Source organism: Camellia sinensis, chromosome 10, assembly GCF_055761805.1.
Source record: "Camellia sinensis isolate YWXY chromosome 10, ASM5576180v1, whole genome shotgun sequence".
NCBI classification, from domain to species: domain Eukaryota; kingdom Viridiplantae; phylum Streptophyta; class Magnoliopsida; order Ericales; family Theaceae; genus Camellia; species Camellia sinensis.
Genome location: NC_138970.1, coordinates 126994469 through 127011853, shown reverse-complemented (window position 1 = coordinate 127011853; position 17385 = coordinate 126994469). Strand labels below are relative to the sequence as shown.

The 17385-nt window shown below is 36.8% G+C and overlaps 1 long non-coding RNA gene across 1 annotated transcript; it reads left to right on the top strand.

The window, feature by feature from the left end:
* Positions 1-1825: 1825 nt before the first annotated feature.
* LOC145801720 (uncharacterized) lies at positions 1826-3635 on the top strand. Its single transcript, XR_014343371.1, has 2 exons — positions 1826-1935; positions 3425-3635. It is a non-coding gene; the product is annotated as an uncharacterized LOC145801720 (long non-coding RNA).
* Positions 3636-17385: the final 13750 nt, after the last annotated feature.

Sequence of the window (17385 nt, the reverse complement as noted above, 5' to 3'; positions counted from 1 at the left end):
TATACAATGTATTACGATGCATCTAAGGATGAGCTGGGGCGGTGTGTTAATACAAAATGGAAAGTTGGTGGCTTACGGCTCCACATAACTGAAACCGCATGAAAAGAATTATTCGACACATGATCTGGAGTTGGCAGAGATGGTTTTTTTTTTGCTAAAGCAATGGCGTTAATATGGTGAATAGTTTGAGATTTTCACGGATCATAAGAGCTTGAAGTATTTGTTCACACAGAAGGACTTGAAGATGAGACAAAGACGGTGGATGGAATATCTCGAACATTACCATTTTACTGTATCTTATTATCCTAGCAAAGCTAATGTGGTGGAAAATGCCCTAAGTTGTAAGAACCAGGGGATTACTGTTAGTCTGGCACTCAAGGAATGAAACATGGTCGGAACATTTGAGGAGTTCGGAGTACATATGAAAGCTTACGACGAGAAGGTATACCTTGGTGCTCAAATCGCTATGCCTAAATTACTAAACGAGGTAATAGAGTCATAGAAGTATGATCAGGAGGTGGTCTGCATAAAAGCGCGAATAGTATCTGGCGATCCTATACCTGATTGGACGATTCACTTGGATAGAAGTTTGAGACATCAAGGCAGCGTGTTTGTGCCATAAGATGAGTCACTTAGAGAAAAAGTTCTGAAAAAGTTCCATCATTCGATGTTTGCAGTGCACACAGGAGGGATGAAAGTGTACCAAGACTTAAAACACCAATACTGGTGGAACAGAATAAAGAAACTACAGAAAAGGTGAAACTTATTCGACAAAGATTGGTGGCAGCTCAAGATCGCCAGAAGAGTTATGCAGATAAAGAAGACCTCTAACTTTCATTGTCGGTGATGTTGCCTTGAAAATTTAGCCCTGCCGAGGTATCATTCGTTTTGGAAAGAAAGGAAAATTATCACCTCGATATATCGGACCCTTCGAGATAATTTAGAAAATTGGAGAGGTTACGTACAAATTGGCTCTACCCCTGCAATTGGCTGGAGTACATGATGTTTTCCACGTATCTATGTTAAGGAAGTACACAATGCACTATTCTCACATTATCAAATAGGAAGAAATCCAACTCAACGAAGACGCTACCTTTGAGGAGGGACCAGTAGCAATTATGGATAGACAAGAAAAGAACTTGCGAGGAAAGACAATTCAACTTCTTAACATACTCTGGCGTCACCATGATATTGAAGAGTTCACTTGGGAATTTGAAGACACGATGTGGGTAAACTATTCACAACTATTTGAGACGTTAAGTACGATTTAATTTTGAGGACGAAATTTATTTAAGGGGGATAGGTTGTAGAGATCCTAATTTTTCGTAATTACACATGAAACCCTGAGCCTTAGTTTAATAGCATTTCAACACCTAGTTTCGTAAAAGTCTGCAAAATGGCCCAATAAAGAATAATTTTCCAGTATATTATCAAAATTAAACCAAGAACACCACCTTACAATTGGAAATACCCTAAAACTTGGTTTTTATTTATTTACCTCTTAGTTTATAAATTAATTCATACATTTTATTTTCATTTTTATTTTTGTCTTTGTTGTTCTTTTATTTATTATTTATTTGAATATTTATTATTTATTTGAATAGAAAACTATTGTGTATTTGAATATATACATAGTTTAAAAATATATATATATATATATATATATATAATATGTTGGTGGAAGAGTTGGTTGGATAACAACAAAAAAATAAATAAAAAAAAACACAAAAAACAAATATCTAGATATTTATTTAGTTCCCTTAGCAATTAAGCTACCTTATACTCTATAAATTGAGGGCTTGTCCAAATCCACTCCCATGTTTTTAAAAAGCCAAGGAGAGGGTAAGAGAGGGAGAGTTGGCTCAAGGGAAGTAGAGAAGTAAGAAGAAGAAGAAAAAAAAAAAAAAAAAAGAGAAAAAGAAGGAATTCTTGAAGGTAAGAACATACCTCTCCCTTAATTTCTCCAATCCTTTCATCATCTCATTCTATTGTCTAGTATGTCTCTTGTGTTACAAATTAATGGTCAATAGGGTTTTTGGTGTGTGTGAAAGTATGGGTATGATATAGTGTCATTGTCTTGCAAATTTGTGAAATTAGGCACTACTGCAACTTCTCTAATTTAAAAGAAATATCAAATCTATCTAATTCTCAAATCTGAATTTATTATAGGATATTTTATGTGTTTAGAGCTTGTGACAATTTTATTGGCTCCTAATTGTGTGTTTTTAGGGCTTGGGTAATTTGTTGAAAAATCTGGTCCAGAGTCTCTGAAAAACAGTCCACTTTTAGAAATTTTATAAAATTCTATAAAAATCATCTCATGTTGGTTCTACTGTCAAAATTTATAACTCTGAGTCTTGTTTCCAACAGATTTTATTTGAGTAAAAACCGTCGGGTAGATTGAGAGAAAAGTTAGTTTTCCCAAAGGGTGACAAATCTGGACAGGTTTTTGAATATAGTTTGTAGATGAATTTTTGGAGGTGCTGTGCAACTTCTGAAAATTGGAACTGAAACTAGACAGATTGAATATTTTTTCTGTGCAATTTTAGCCTCTAATTTGACCTATAAGTATTTTTACCAAAGCATTCCTGTTAGCCCTGCAGAACCGAACTGTGATGGAAATGGTGTTTTATTGTGTTATTTGTCTCTAAGTATTTCAAAGCATGCCTAATGTTATTTACTTGCCTTACCATACTTATGTATGCATATCATGGGTTATATTTCTTCTCTTATGTTTGTCTCATACCCTTTTATATTACCGAATTACCGAATGTGACTAACTTGCTCGGCAAAAGATCAAATAAACGGGAAATGATAAGGGGTTGGCAAAGGGTGACGTTCACATTAGTGTTGAAATAATTTATATATATGAATGGCATGAATTATGATGGGATTAAAACCAAATAAGTTAAGTCTTGCGCAAGCGGTCTAAGCGAGCCCCTAGGTTGACATGAATGTATTCAGACTCTATGCGGTGGTTTCGGGGTGTAAGCGAGCCCTTTGGTATGGGATGTTATGTGCAGGGTGTAAGCGAACCCTAAGCATGATTTGGTATGGTATGTGCAGGGTGTAAACGAGCCCTAGGCACGATTTGGGTGTAAGCGAGCCCACTTGTTTGGTCGTCCCTTTTGAGGTCCATCAATGTCACTGACTGGTAAATAACCAGGAGGTGGGCATAGGTGGTAAGGTCTGCAAAGCAGCAAAAGGGGGAGTTCTGAATAGTCCGGTGTTCAATCCGTGTGGTTGGGTAGAAGGATCTCTTTGGGGGATTCTAGATGCCTAGTCTAACTACTAATTCGTAAAACCTTATTGTAAGTACGTTATGTATTCCGATTTGTTCTGTGTATGGTTGATTGGTTGATAGAAGATATGGGGGTGTGTGTGTTTTTATTGGGCATTCCAAGCTCATGGCATGTCATGCCAGGTGATGAAGCAGTTTACAATGGTGAAGGTTATTTCGAAGGCAAACAAGATGAAGTGTTGGAGCTGTGGTTCATTTGAAGACTTAGACTAGTTGTTTTTTTTTCCTTTTGACTTTTGGTTTGGCAATGTTTTGGTAATCCTGTAATGGAACATAAACGAATTATCTGTGATATTAACTCTGGTTATATATGTATATTAAGATGTTCTGTTCATCTATCCTACTTGTGTTGTATTATTGTGCGTATTTAACGGCCCGGAAGTTGGGGCATTACATAGCTATTAGGAGCCGGCCGGCTCTCTCTAGCGAGAAACACTGTTCTAGGCAAGAATGAGCCAGGTATCCATTTTTGAAGATATTTTCGACCTATTTTTGCTCAAATTCTATAAATACGAGCATATATCTTAGTGTTAGAGGTTAGAAAAAATTCAAAGAAGCAAAACATAGTTGAGAGCCCCGTTCTTCTTGTGCAAGCTACCTTTGAGAGATTTGATCATCCTTGTACTATATCTATACACTATATACAACCTTGGAGCCATAACTTAGAACCTTGGTTGAGTTTAGTAAACCACAATTCAAGCTTGAGAGTGTGCTTGGACCAAGTTTGTTTTACAAACAAAAGCTTGTCTACTTCAAGAGGTGTAAGCCTACCACCTTTTCTCTTGCTCTCTTTTCTATCCGTTGTTATCTATTTCTTGTGTCTTTGTGTTGTGTTGTCTTGAGTCCATTTCAAGTGTTTGAACTTGGGTTTGGATAGCTACCAAAGGTAGGGAGGTTTAATACCCTTTCTTGCACCTTATTTCATAGCTCAACCCCTTGTTTTTACACTCTTTTCTTTGGTCTTTAAACTGATTTTCAGAGTTTTTTAAAGGCTAAAAACCATGGTTTGAGGTCTGGAAAGTGGAGGGGTTAGCGACCCCTCATTGTTCTTGTTTACTAGTCTTGTTTTCCTTGCTTTTTGTTTAACTTGTTATGCTCTTTAACATGATTTTTGGTCCCTGTTTTTACATATTAGGGGCTGTTTTAGGGCTGTCATAGTTTATTTAATTAGTCTATGCTTTGATTAGCTTGCTTGTTGGGTTGAAAGTCCTCATATCTTACTTGTTGTGTTGTGCTGTCCATAGCTTTTCTTTGCTTAGTTTTCATGTCAAGAGTCTCATTTTAATAATCAATTTAGCATTCATTTCTACAACCTTCCTCGTTTCTTCTTTTCCTTTTTTTGTTTGAGAGTCATTTCAACCAATGGATGGTTATTCAAGGCATGGGAAAGAAACCTATGCTCAATGGCTTAATCTCTACGAAGGTTCATCGTCAAGGCATAGGCTCTCTTCCATGTCAAGAATCACCTCTTGTTTGATATTTCTTCTCATTTAGTGGACTTAACCATCACTTTGGATGAATTGACTAAAGAATGGCAACGACTAATAAAATTGGCTTAAAATGAACTAAACCGACATAAAGAAAATGTTCAGAGTTGGTTAGAGTCGGCCAGACGTTATGCAGAGTCCATCGTCCCAGGAATTGTCACGTATCAATCCATGATATGTTGATAAGACTTGGTACTTGTCCACTTCCCACTTTGAGCCCTCATGATAAGAGGGATGGGTGGTTTTCCATTGCATTCATTAAATTTTGTCCAAACGTGCTCGAAATCATCAAGCCATCAATTGTGCTCATTGGTGATTTTGGATTCGAACACGCTCTTCTCTTGAATTTCCCATGACAGAAAGGGGCAGAAGGGACTCTGTCTGCACTGTTCTCACTTCAGACCATGAAACATTTTTTGGCCTCAAATTGGGGTACAACCAGCACTATTTGGACCCGGACGGATATCATTTGAAGCTGGCCGGCTTCCAATGTTTGGCAAGCAATGAGTGTTTTGTTTTTTGCAGAAGCAGAGAACAGTGGCAATGTAATGACCCAAAATTTTTTTTTTTTTAGCAGGCCTTCTCTGAAACACTACATGGGAGTGATGAGTAGATATTATTTTCTTGCAAGGCAATTGGAATTTTTAGAGGGAGGAATAAAATAGGACCCACCACTTACACTTTAGTTGATGCTTTAACAATTGCTCAACATCATGATGTTGAGTTAGTGGCACCGAAAAACAGCATGTGGATGATACATTTTCTTTTTTGGCCATTAAACACACATAGCTGAAACATCCCCGCTCAGCAAGAGCGTGTTACTCACACCACTTCAATCCACAGAGTTCTAGTGCATACATTTTCCGGCCTAATAGATCTCGTCCCAATGTGATTACAAGATCAGTGGCCCTGAAGGTTGTGCATGGACCTTTAGCCGATGAAGTTCATCAGCAGTTCAACTCATGGTTCTATCAGGTGGTTAGACTTTACAAAGACAAAGAACATGCTGAAGTTGAATGCACGATTGGTCCTATATCCATGGAAGATGGTGTAGGAGAAGAGGTCATTTCACGAATGACATCAAATATGGTTACAGACAAGGTGTTTTATACTGATTCCAATGGGAGGGACTTTCTAAATCGGGTTCAAGATTATAGAGGGGAGTGGTCTCTTGCAGTTCGTCAACCCGTTGTGGGGAACTATTATCCACTCAGTGTTGGAATTGTTACAAAGGACAAGAAATCTGAATTCTCAGTCTTGGTTGATCGCGCCACTGGTGAATCCAACATTGAAGATGGAGAAATAGAACTAATGCTTCATAGGCGTATGACCCATGATGATTCTGGAGGACCTATTGGACCCCTTGATGAAATAGTGTGCGTTGAAAGTAGTTGTGAAGGACTTATGGTTTGTAGTTTGTTGTTGATTTTCATTGGGTTTGTGTGCATGGATTAGTCTAAAAGGTTCAGAATAGCCATATCCTAATGTTTCCCAGAGGAAAAAGTGGTGCTTCTACTTGGCATTTGGCAATCTCGTGGTCATAATAGTGTTATTCTTTGAGTTGTCTGGACATTTCTGGCCATGGGAACTAGACTTATATTATTCTTTGTTTACGTTCCTCAATTGGATCCTTATTCGGGGTACGTCCCAATACAGAATGACCCTCTTATCGACACCGAGTATGAAGCACTTCTTGAAGGAGAGCATGTTTTTCCAGAGAGGGATGCCAGCATTTTTTTTCCAGTTTTAGACCCATGTTCTTGAGACCAAAATGAAGAGCTTGGCGAGAGCAACATTTTGACCGGTGGAAATCGAAAGTCGATAAAATCGAAAATTTGGATTTTTGCTTGTTTCCTCTTCTAGCTTGAGGTAGGGATTTTTCCTACACTTCTTTATGCACTTTTACTTGATCATATGGAGTTTAGAGTTGAATACAATTCAATTAGAATTTTTGAAAAATTTTGTGATTTATTTGCTTAAAAGGGAAATTTTGAGAAAAATAAAGAGTTGATGCCCAAATTACGAAAGTGTAAACTTGGAATATGTTTGTAAGGTTAGAAATAGCTATGTTTTAAATTTGAACAAAAACAGAATTCGACTCGATTGGTTTTGAAATTTTTACCAGTTTGTGACCAAAAGAGCATTTTTAATGAAAACAAAGGAATTACATTTAATTTTGGGGGCTTTTGATCAAAATAGGATGTCATCGTTGAATAATGCTTGGAGAATGAGTTTGGAAAGAAAATGATATTTTCTTGGGCATTAACGATATTATTTTGCTTAATGTATCTATTGGAATAAAACCGACACGGATAGAAATGGACCTTGAGAGGCTACCAGACGTGATTGTAATATGAAAACTAGTGTAGTTGTTCATATTTGATGAGATGTGGAATAGATTGTATTTATCGACATTTTTATGGAATTTAATTGTTTAAATATCCGTTTAGAAATGTCTGTTTTGGGCTATTGGTGGAGGATAGCCATGATTGTTGTAGAAATGCATGAGACTTAGGTAAATTGAACCACATTCCCCATTTGTAGCATTGGACATTGCATTACATTCATTTCATTGGAAATGTATCTATTTTTGAGAAATGTTTGAAAATGTATCCATTTGCGAAAAGATGAATACTTGGTGAATCTGGGTAGGGGGTGTGGAACCGCGCGGTTAGGAATCGAGCCTTCCAGTTTACTGGTAAAAATGACAATGGTAGTGCATTAGGGCCTACTTGCAGACACTCACCTAGAGATTCACAAGGCCCGTATTCATGTAACAGATATGGTTTAAAATGGAAATGGTTTTATATCTATTGTTGCATCTCAGCATTGCATGCTTTATAAAAAGAGAGGTAAACTGTTTTATCATGAGCATGGCATGAGCATACTCCTCTTTAGTCTTGTCATTGTTCATATGTTGTGTAGTATATCTCTACTGGGTTGTGGCTCACCCTATAAGGGAAACCATTTCAGGTACAAGTGCTATGTATCCATCAAGGCATTGACTTGGGAGGACTCGGAGCTGAGGCTTCATTTTTGTTTTATTGTTATTTGTTGAATGTAAGCCCAAGGTTGTAATTGCGTTGAGTTGAAACTACATTTTGTGGAACCAAGAATGTTCTTCGATAAATTTGTAAGCCAGAGGGCACTTATTATCTATTTGGCTTCCATTTCATACTTGTTGTAAAATGTATGCTTGGGATTGGAACTGGGGCATTGAGATGTGAACAACATGTATTTGGCATTTGGGATTTAATGGAAATTAATGTATGAAATAGTTAGCTATATATATATGTGCTTGTCTATAAGGTGGGTTTTGTTGCATAAATAAATATACCCTGTCCAATTTTCGGGGCGTTACAACTTGGTATCAGAGCGTACCAGGTTCGAATGCTTTGGGTATGTAGGGAGTGGTTAGTACCACAGTGGGTTTATCTCATTTGATAGAAATATATGTATAATAAGGTGCTATCTGATAACATGCTTACGTGATTATATGGGTATGGGGTTTGATTTCTGAGATGTTGATTGGGTCTGTGAGTTCCTGGAAGTCCAATTAGAAGAGCACATGATCACTGCTATTTCTGATTGGAACTCTAGCAATGTCATGGGACAATCATTATCTAGAAATAAAATCTGTATGTGCTTATGTGACTATGTGCTTATGTGGAATGAATTAACTGTTGTCCATTGCCTTAGGACGTGAGTGAATTAGTTTCAGCACAATTGTGACTGTGCCAATCTCGAGTGTTACCTTTATTAGGATGTTAGGACGTGGAAGGGGGAGTGGTAGGCATGGTAGGCCCATGAGGCACGAAATGCCAATACCGGATGAGATTCTAGCGCAGGAGGAGGGGAACAGGTGGATCAGAGACCTTTTAGGCGTGTGTATGTTGTTACCACGCTAGAGTCAGTACCAGCACCTTCGGTTGTGAGAAGTACCTTCTTGCTCTGTAATTCTATTGCCAATGTATTGATTTACATGGTTTTTCTTTCGTTAATACCAGTCAGTGTATATAAGTGTGTTTGGATTGTTTTGTTTCGTTTTTCTTTCGTTAAACCATGATTTTGATTCAGATCAATATGGAATCAATGTCCAGTTCAGAGTTCAAAATTTAATCATTCTCAAATTTAGTCAAACAAAATTGTTTTCAAGCTTAAAGTGTTATGCTAGTTACGTCATTGATGTGCAAAAAAAAAAAATTTGATTTTATTGAAGTCAGGGGATGACATCCTTGATTGCAGAGTCAACAAAAAAAAAAGAGAGAGAGAGAGAGGGATCTTGTTTTTTATAACAGCCACATGCCGACTTCACTTACTCGACTCTCCCACTAAGCTCTTCCTTTTTTTGTCGCCTGGGGTGACCTTTGAAGGCCCTGCCTCAATGCGTACAGAACCGCCAAGGGAGTTGACTCCCTGCTGGCTGTCAAAGGCAAAGTACGAAGGTGCTCCAAATCGGGTCATGACGGTTGTCTTCCATTTCAACTCCTTATTCTCCACCTTCAGTGCGCAAATCTCTACTCGCGCATCTTTGTACATGCACTGGAGCAGATAAAGTTAGGCATTTAACTGTTATACTTCCCTGGTCCTATTCTGCAGCCGGTGAGATAATTTGGTAACCTCAATCACTGTCTCCATGCAAGATCTCAGTGTGAAATGGTTGGCCTCAATGTCAGATTGAGTAGCCATGATTTGCTCAACTGACATCATAGGAAAGTTAAGAGGGTAGGAACAGAGGCACTCAGTCCAGGAAGGTTAGGAAGAGTAGGAGTAGGGACACTCGGTCCAGGAGAGCTTGGATCATTGAGGTCCGGAAAGAGAGTGAGGGGACGAGATGAGGCCATGTGTAGTGAGAAGTGTAAAATGAAAGAAATGAGTCATAGAGAAATAACAGAGAACAGACTGAGTTTTGAGGCAGCTTTTCTCCTCCGCTCAGTCTCGATGTTCTGTCTCTCTCAAGGGGAATGAGGAAGAAGAGGAGAAGAGAGTGATTAAGTACAAGAAAGAAAGTGATGACGAAGAAGAAGACGGAAAAGAAGAAGACAAATGGAGAGAGAGCCGAGGCAAGCTTACAAATCGAGGAGGTCTGCTTTTGCCGACCAACTGACGCAAAAGCAAGGCCGCGTGTCAGACGTAGTCTTCGAAGGAAGAGGGAGAAGCGGAAAATTTGTATACATATATGTATCTATATTGTATATTTATGCATTATATACATTTATTCGACTATTTTTGTCACAAGAGTGACTTGGGTTCAGTGGTTTGGCTCAGTGGTTGAGGGACCAAAGGACAAAGCCTGAGGTCAGGGGTTCGAAGCCCCGTATCCCTGCATTTGTGTTTTCTTTCCTTTTTGCGTGTTTTGCTTATGCGCGATGATGTCAGCTAACGGAATATTCCGTCGCAATAACGGCATATGCTCATTGACATCCATAGGCAGGATATTCCTTGTCAATAACGGCATATTCTCCAAATGTATCTGTGTATCTTTTGTTCGTACTTATCCCTTGGTGAAAATGTTGCGGAGACACCACGGGGTTGAGGAGGCGACTTGGGAACGTGAGGTTGAAGTCCGTGAGAAGTATTCAGACCTTTTTATCGATGTTTGGGAATTGTGATAGAAATGTTGTTTTGATATTAGGATGTACATTGTATATGTTATGGAGTAGGGTGAATCTCTTATGTTTAATTGGGAGGCTGTGTTATCATGCCATGATTATGTTTCTACGGTTGTAATTGATTTTAATTCAACGAGGTTAATTTATTTATTAACTATTTGGGAATTTTAGAACTGTTTCAGTGTTAATCTTTATATGTGTCTTATTGTGATTGGTTTTGTATACTTCTAGAGTAAGAGGTAGACTATTCTGTTAACTGGCCTAAAGAGCAATATTAATACTTGTTAATAAGCGAGTTAGTATAGTAAAAGTTGTTTAATTTGGGTTTGATCTCGTGGGTTATTGTAATATTAGTGTGATGTAGAATAGTGTTGGTAAGGTATTGTCTGTTTTGTGATAGTTGACTGTCACAGTCTGAGTTGGTGGTTAGTGCTTTTGAAGAGTTATTATTTCGTTTTGTTAAGGTTTCAGAGTAGTGATAGTTATTTTGGCCATGGGATGCATTGTGCATTAGGCGATGGAGATAGTTTGTTGAAGTTGGGTTATCGCCAATAAGGTATGGCGTCTTAGTATTCTGGGGAGTCGTTTTGTTATACTTAAGGGATTAGATCCTATTTTGTTGCTGTGGGTTATCAATGTGGATAGAAGAATCATTTAATAGTTTATACTAGTAAGGGTTTATATAATCAATTGTGGTGCAAAGTAATGATTTGGTTCGTTACCGGTGTACTAATTGTTGGCTCAAGAAGAGGTCAAAGAATTTTGTTGATGCAATGGTAAGTATCTGAGTGAGTTTGTGGGTGACTGTAGAATGTATTACATTACTTGAGTTTAATTTCGAGGACGAAATTTCTTTAAGAAGGGTAGGTTGTAATGACCTAATTTTTTTTTTTTTTTAGCAGGCCTTCTCTGAAACGCTACGTAAGAGTGATGAGTAGATATTATTTGCTTGCAAAGCAATTGAAATTTTTAGAGGGAGGAATAAAATGGGACCCACCACTTACACTTTAGCTGATGCTTTAACAATTGCTCAACATCATGATGTTGAGTTAGTGGCACCGAAAAGCAGTATGTAGATGATACATTTTCTTTTTTGGCCATTAAACACATGGCTGAAACATCCCCGCTCAGCAAGAGCGTGTTACTCACACCACTTCAATCCACAGAGTTCTGGTGCATACATTTTCCGGCCTAATGGATCTCGTCCCAATGTGATTACAAGATCAGTGGCCCTGAAGGTTGTGCATGGACCTTTAGCCGATGAAGTTCATCAGCAGTTCAACTCATGGATCTATCAGGTGGTTAGACTTTACAAAGACAAAGAACATGCTGAAGTTAAATACACGATTGGTCCTATATCTACGGAAGATGGTGTAGGAAAAGAGGTCATTTCACGGATGACAGCAAATATGGTTACAGACAAGGTGTTTTATACTGATTCCAATGGGAGGAACTTTCTAAAACAGGTTCGAGATTATAGAGGGGACTGGTCTCTTGCAGTTCGTCAACCCGTTGCAGGGAACTATTATCCACTCAGTGTTGGAATTGTTACAAGGGACAAGAAATCTGAATTCTCAGTCTTGGTTGATCGCGCCGCTGGTGGATCCAGCATTGAAGATGGAGAAGTAGAACTAATGCTTCATAGGCGTATGACCCATGATGATTTTGGAGGACTTATTGGACCCCTTGATGAAATAGTGTGCACTGAAAGTAGTTGTGAAGGACTTACGGTCTGTAGTTTGTTGTTGATTGTCATTGGGTTTGTGTGCATGAATTAGTCTAAAAGGTTCGGAATAGCCATATCCTAATGTTTTCCAGAGGAAAAAAGGTGTTTCTACTTGGCATTTGGCAATCTCGTGGTCATAATAGTGTTATTCTTTGAGTTGTCTGGACATTTCTGGCCATGGGAGCTAGACTTATATTATTCTTTGTTTACGTTCCTCAATTGGATCCTTATTCGGGGTACGTCCCAATACGGAATGACCCTCTTATCGACACCGAGTATGAAGCACTTCTTGGAAGAGAGCAGTTTTAGACCCATGTTCTTGAGATCAAAATGAAGAGCTTGGCGAGAGCAACATTTTGACCGGTGGAAATCGAAAGTCGATTAAATAAAAAATTTGGATTTTTGCTTGTTTCCTCTTCTAGCTTGAGGTGGAGATTTTTCCTACATTTCTTTATGCACTTTTACTTGATCATATGGAGTTTAGAGTTGTATATAATTTAATCAGAATTTTTGAAAAATTTGTGATTTATTTGCTTGAAAGGGAAATTTTAAGAAAAATAAAGACTTGATGCCCAAATTGCGAAAGTGTAAACTTGGAATATGTATGTAAGGTTATGAAAGAGCTATGTTTTAAATTTGAACAAAAACGGACTTCGACTCGATTGGTTTTGAAATTTTTACCATTGTGTGACCAAAAGAGCATTTTTAAACAAAACAAAGGAATTACATTTAATGTTGGGGGCTTTTGATCAAAATAGGATGTCATAGTTAAATAATGCTTGGAGTATGAGTTTGAAAAGAAAATGATATTTTCTTAGGCATTAACGATATTATTTTGCTTAATGTATTTGTTAGAATAAAACCGACACAGTTAGAAATGGACCTTGAGAGGCTATCGGACGTGATTGTGATATGAAAACTAGTGTAGTTGTTCATATTTGATGAGATGTGGAATAGATTGTATTTATTGAAATTTTTATGGAATTTAATTGTTTAAATATCCGTTTAGAAATATCTCTTTTAGGCTATTGGTAGAGGATAGCCATGATTGTTGTAAAAATGCATGAGACTTAGGTAAATTGAACCACATTCCCCATTTGTTGCATTGGACATTGCATTACATTCATTTCATTGGAAATGTATCTATTTTTTAGAAATGTTTGGAAATGTATCTATTTGTAAAAAGATGAATACTTGGTGAATCTGGGCAGGGGCTGTGGAACCGCACGGTTAGGTGTCAAGCCTTCCAGTTTACTGGTAAAAATGGCAGTGGTAGTACATTAGGGCCTACTTGCAAACACTCACCTAGAGATTCACAAGGCCCATATTCATGTAACAGATATGGTTTAAAATGGAAATGGTTTTATATCTGTTGTTGCATCTCAGCATGCATTGCATGCTTTATAAAAAGAGAGATAAACTGTTTTATCATGAGCATGGCATGAGCATACTCCTCTTTAATCTTGTCATTGTTCATATATTGTGTAGTATATCTCTACTGGGTTGTGGCTCACCCTATAAGGGAAATCATTTCAGGTACAGGTGCTATGCCTCCGTTAAGGCATTGATTTGGGAGGACTCGGAGTGAGGCTTCATTTTTGTTTTATTGTTATTTGTTGAATGTAAGCCCAAGGTTGTAATTGCGTTGAGTTGAAACTACATTTTGTGTAACCAAGAATGTTCTTGGATAAATTTGTAAGCCAGAGGGCACTTATTATCTGTTTCGCTTCCATTTCATACTTGTTGTAAAATGTATGCTTGGGATTGGAACTGGGGTATTGAGATGTGAACAACATGTATTTAGCATTTGGGATTTAATGGAAATTGATGTATAGAATAGTTAACTATATATATGTGTTTGTCTATAAGGTGGGTTTTGTTGCATAAATAAATATACCCTGCCCAATTTTCGGGGCGTTACAGACTGAAGCAGACAGAGCAGCTTCTAGGCATTGTGCATGCGATCATTATGCCTACTTGCAATTAATTATTATTGTTATGAATAATTATTGTTGTAATTAATTATTATTGTTATAATTAGTTATTGTTGTAGTTATTAATGTTGTTTATTTGAAATTGCATAGCTAGTTAACTTAGATTGCTAGTTTATGGCTTAGCCTAATATCTTTGTTGTAATAAATCCCTTGAATTTGTAATAAGTAGTCAATTAGCTTAGCTAGTTAGTTATGTAGTTCAATTTATTCATATGGCTTTGTAATAGTTAGCTTAATCTGGACACTTGGACGCTCATTCAAACCTTCTAGCTGAGGGCAAAATATATAATAATGGTGTATGTCTTCTAACCCCCATTTCTTTCTCCCTTTTATTTACCTGCTTATGATAGTAGCGCAGAATATCATATTTACTTAGCATTTCCATGTTTGCATACACTTATTTCATGTACATTTGGGTTCGGCTCGTCATTCTAACCAATGTCAATTTCAATGTCATTGCTTGAAAACGTGATTTATCATGTCTTGAATCGGATCATATACCATACTCATAGCTGAGCCTACAAAAAATTGCACAAATGTGTGCGTTGTATTAGTCACATTGCATTGTTTAAGAGCATGCACTACTACAAAAATAGTTAAAGATCACACTTTGACAAAAAAAAAGATCTCACTTTTATTGGAAGTGTGATAAAAAAAATTAGATTGATATTTTAATCACACTTAATTTGATTGAGTGTGATAATATTTATTTTTTATGTCACTTTTCAATTAAGTGTGATTATATATATATATTTTTAATCACATCTTCTAATTAAAGTGTGATTATATATACACTACTACTTTTTAATCACACTTTTTAAACAAGTGTGATTATATATATATTTTTTAATCACACATTCTAATTAAAGTGTGATTATTTATATATTTTTTAATCACACCTTTTAATTAAAGTGTGATTATATATACACTACTACTTTTTAATCACACTTTTTAAACAAGTGTGATTATATATATATTTTTTAATCACACATTCTAATTAAAGTGTGATTATTTATATATTTTTTAATCACACCTTCTAATTAAAGTGTGATTATATATACACTACTACTTTTTAATCACACTTTTTAAACAAGTGTGATTATATATATTTTTTTTAATCACACATTCTAATTAAAGTGTGATTATTTATATATTTTTTAATCACACATTCTAATTAAAGTGTGATTATATATACACTACTACTTTTTAATCACACTTTTTAAACAAGTGTGATTATATATATATTTTTTTAATCACACATTCTAATTAAAGTGTGATTATTTATATATTTTTTAATCACACCTTCTAATTAAAGTGTGATTATATATACACTACCACTTTTTAATCACACTTTTAAATAGGTGTGATTATATATATATTTTTTAACCACACATTCTAATTAAAGTGTGATTATTTATATATTTTTTAACCACACATTCTAATTAAAGTGTGATTATATATACACTACTACTTTTTAATCAAACTTTTAAATAAGTGTGATTATATATATATATTTTTTTTAATCACACATTTTAATTAAAGTGTGATTATATATACATTACTACTTTTTAATCACACTTTTTAAATAAGTATAATTATATATATATATATATTTAATCACACTCCCCAAATAGGTGTGATTGTATAAAATATTTCAATTTGATTTTTATATAAAATATACAATTCCCAAATCCGCGCCTCTATTCTACCCATGAATGATAGAGACGACTCACTACTAGAAAATGAGGCGTTAGACGCGGAACTTTTTCACCCATTTTTTCATCTTCCTATCTCTCTGTCTCTGTCTCTCTTCTCTTTCTCTCTCACTCATCACTCTTCTCTGTCTGTCTGTCTCTCTCTTTCTCTCTGTGTCTCTGTCTCTCTTATTTTTCTCTCTCTCTCACTCATCACTCTTCTCTATCTGTCTGTCTGTCTCTCTCTCTTTCTCTCTTTCTCTCTGTGTCTCTCGTTCATCTCTCTTCTGTCTATCTCTCTCATCTCTCTTCTCTCTCTGTCTTTCTTCTCTTTATCTCTCTCGCTCATCTTTCTTTGTCTCTCTCTCGTTTATCTATTTTCGCTCTTTTTTTTTCTCTCTCTCTCTTTGTCTATATCTTTTTACCCATTTTTTCATCTTCCTCTCTCTCTTCTCTTTCTCTCTCTCACTCATCACTCTTTTCTTTCTGTCTATCTGTCTCTCTCTTTCTCTCTGTGTCTCTCACTCATCTATCTCTTCTCTCATCTCTTTTCTCTCCCTATCTCTTCGCTCATCTCTCTTCTCTCTATCTCTCTCATCTTTCATCTCTCTCTGTCTTTCTCCCTCATCTCTATTCTTTATCTCTCTCTCTGTCTCTCTCGTTCACCTCTCTTCTCTCTATGTCTCTCTCGCTCACCTCTCTTCTTTCTATCTCTCTCTCTCTGTCTCTTTCGTTCATCTCTTTTCTCTCTCAGTCTCTTTTTCTGTCTCCCACTTTCTATCTCTTTATCTTTTTGTCCCTTTCTCTCTCTCTTTCTTTCTTTCTCTCTCTCTCTCTCTCTCTCTCTCCCTCTGTGTTCGCGTTGCTCACTCTCTCTCTTCCGTCTTCTCTATTTACTGAGCTCCCTCTTGATTTATCTATCTACTACAAGAAAATGCACTTTTAGCGACCACTTTGTCTCTCTCTCGCTCATCACTCTGTCTTTGTCTCTCTCTCTCTCTCCTCTATCTGTCTCTCACTCATCTCTCTTTCTCTCACCACTCATCTCCTTCACCATCTTCACCACTATTGCAAACGCCATTCCACTACCACCATTATTACCACTGTCACCACTTCACCTCTACGACTACCATTACTACTACCATTGCCACCACTACCATTACTGCCACTACTACTACCATTACCTCTCATTCACCCTTGCCACTTCATCTACTCTACCACTACCACAACTTCACCACTAATCTCCTTCGCTACCACCACCACCACCACCACCACCACCATCATCTCTTATCTACCACCTTCACCATTACTGCCACTACTACTACCATTACCTCTCCTTCACCCTTGCCACTTCATCTACTCTACCACTACTACAACTTCACCATTAATCTCCTTCGCCGCCGCCACCACCACCACCACCACCACCATCTCTTATCCACCACCTTCACCACTACTACTACTCCCTCTCCTCTACCACAAAAAATTAGTTCATGATTTTTAATAACAAAAAAAAAAATAGGCCGTAGAAAAATATTTTTCATTGACCACAGAAAATTATATTTTATTTTAGT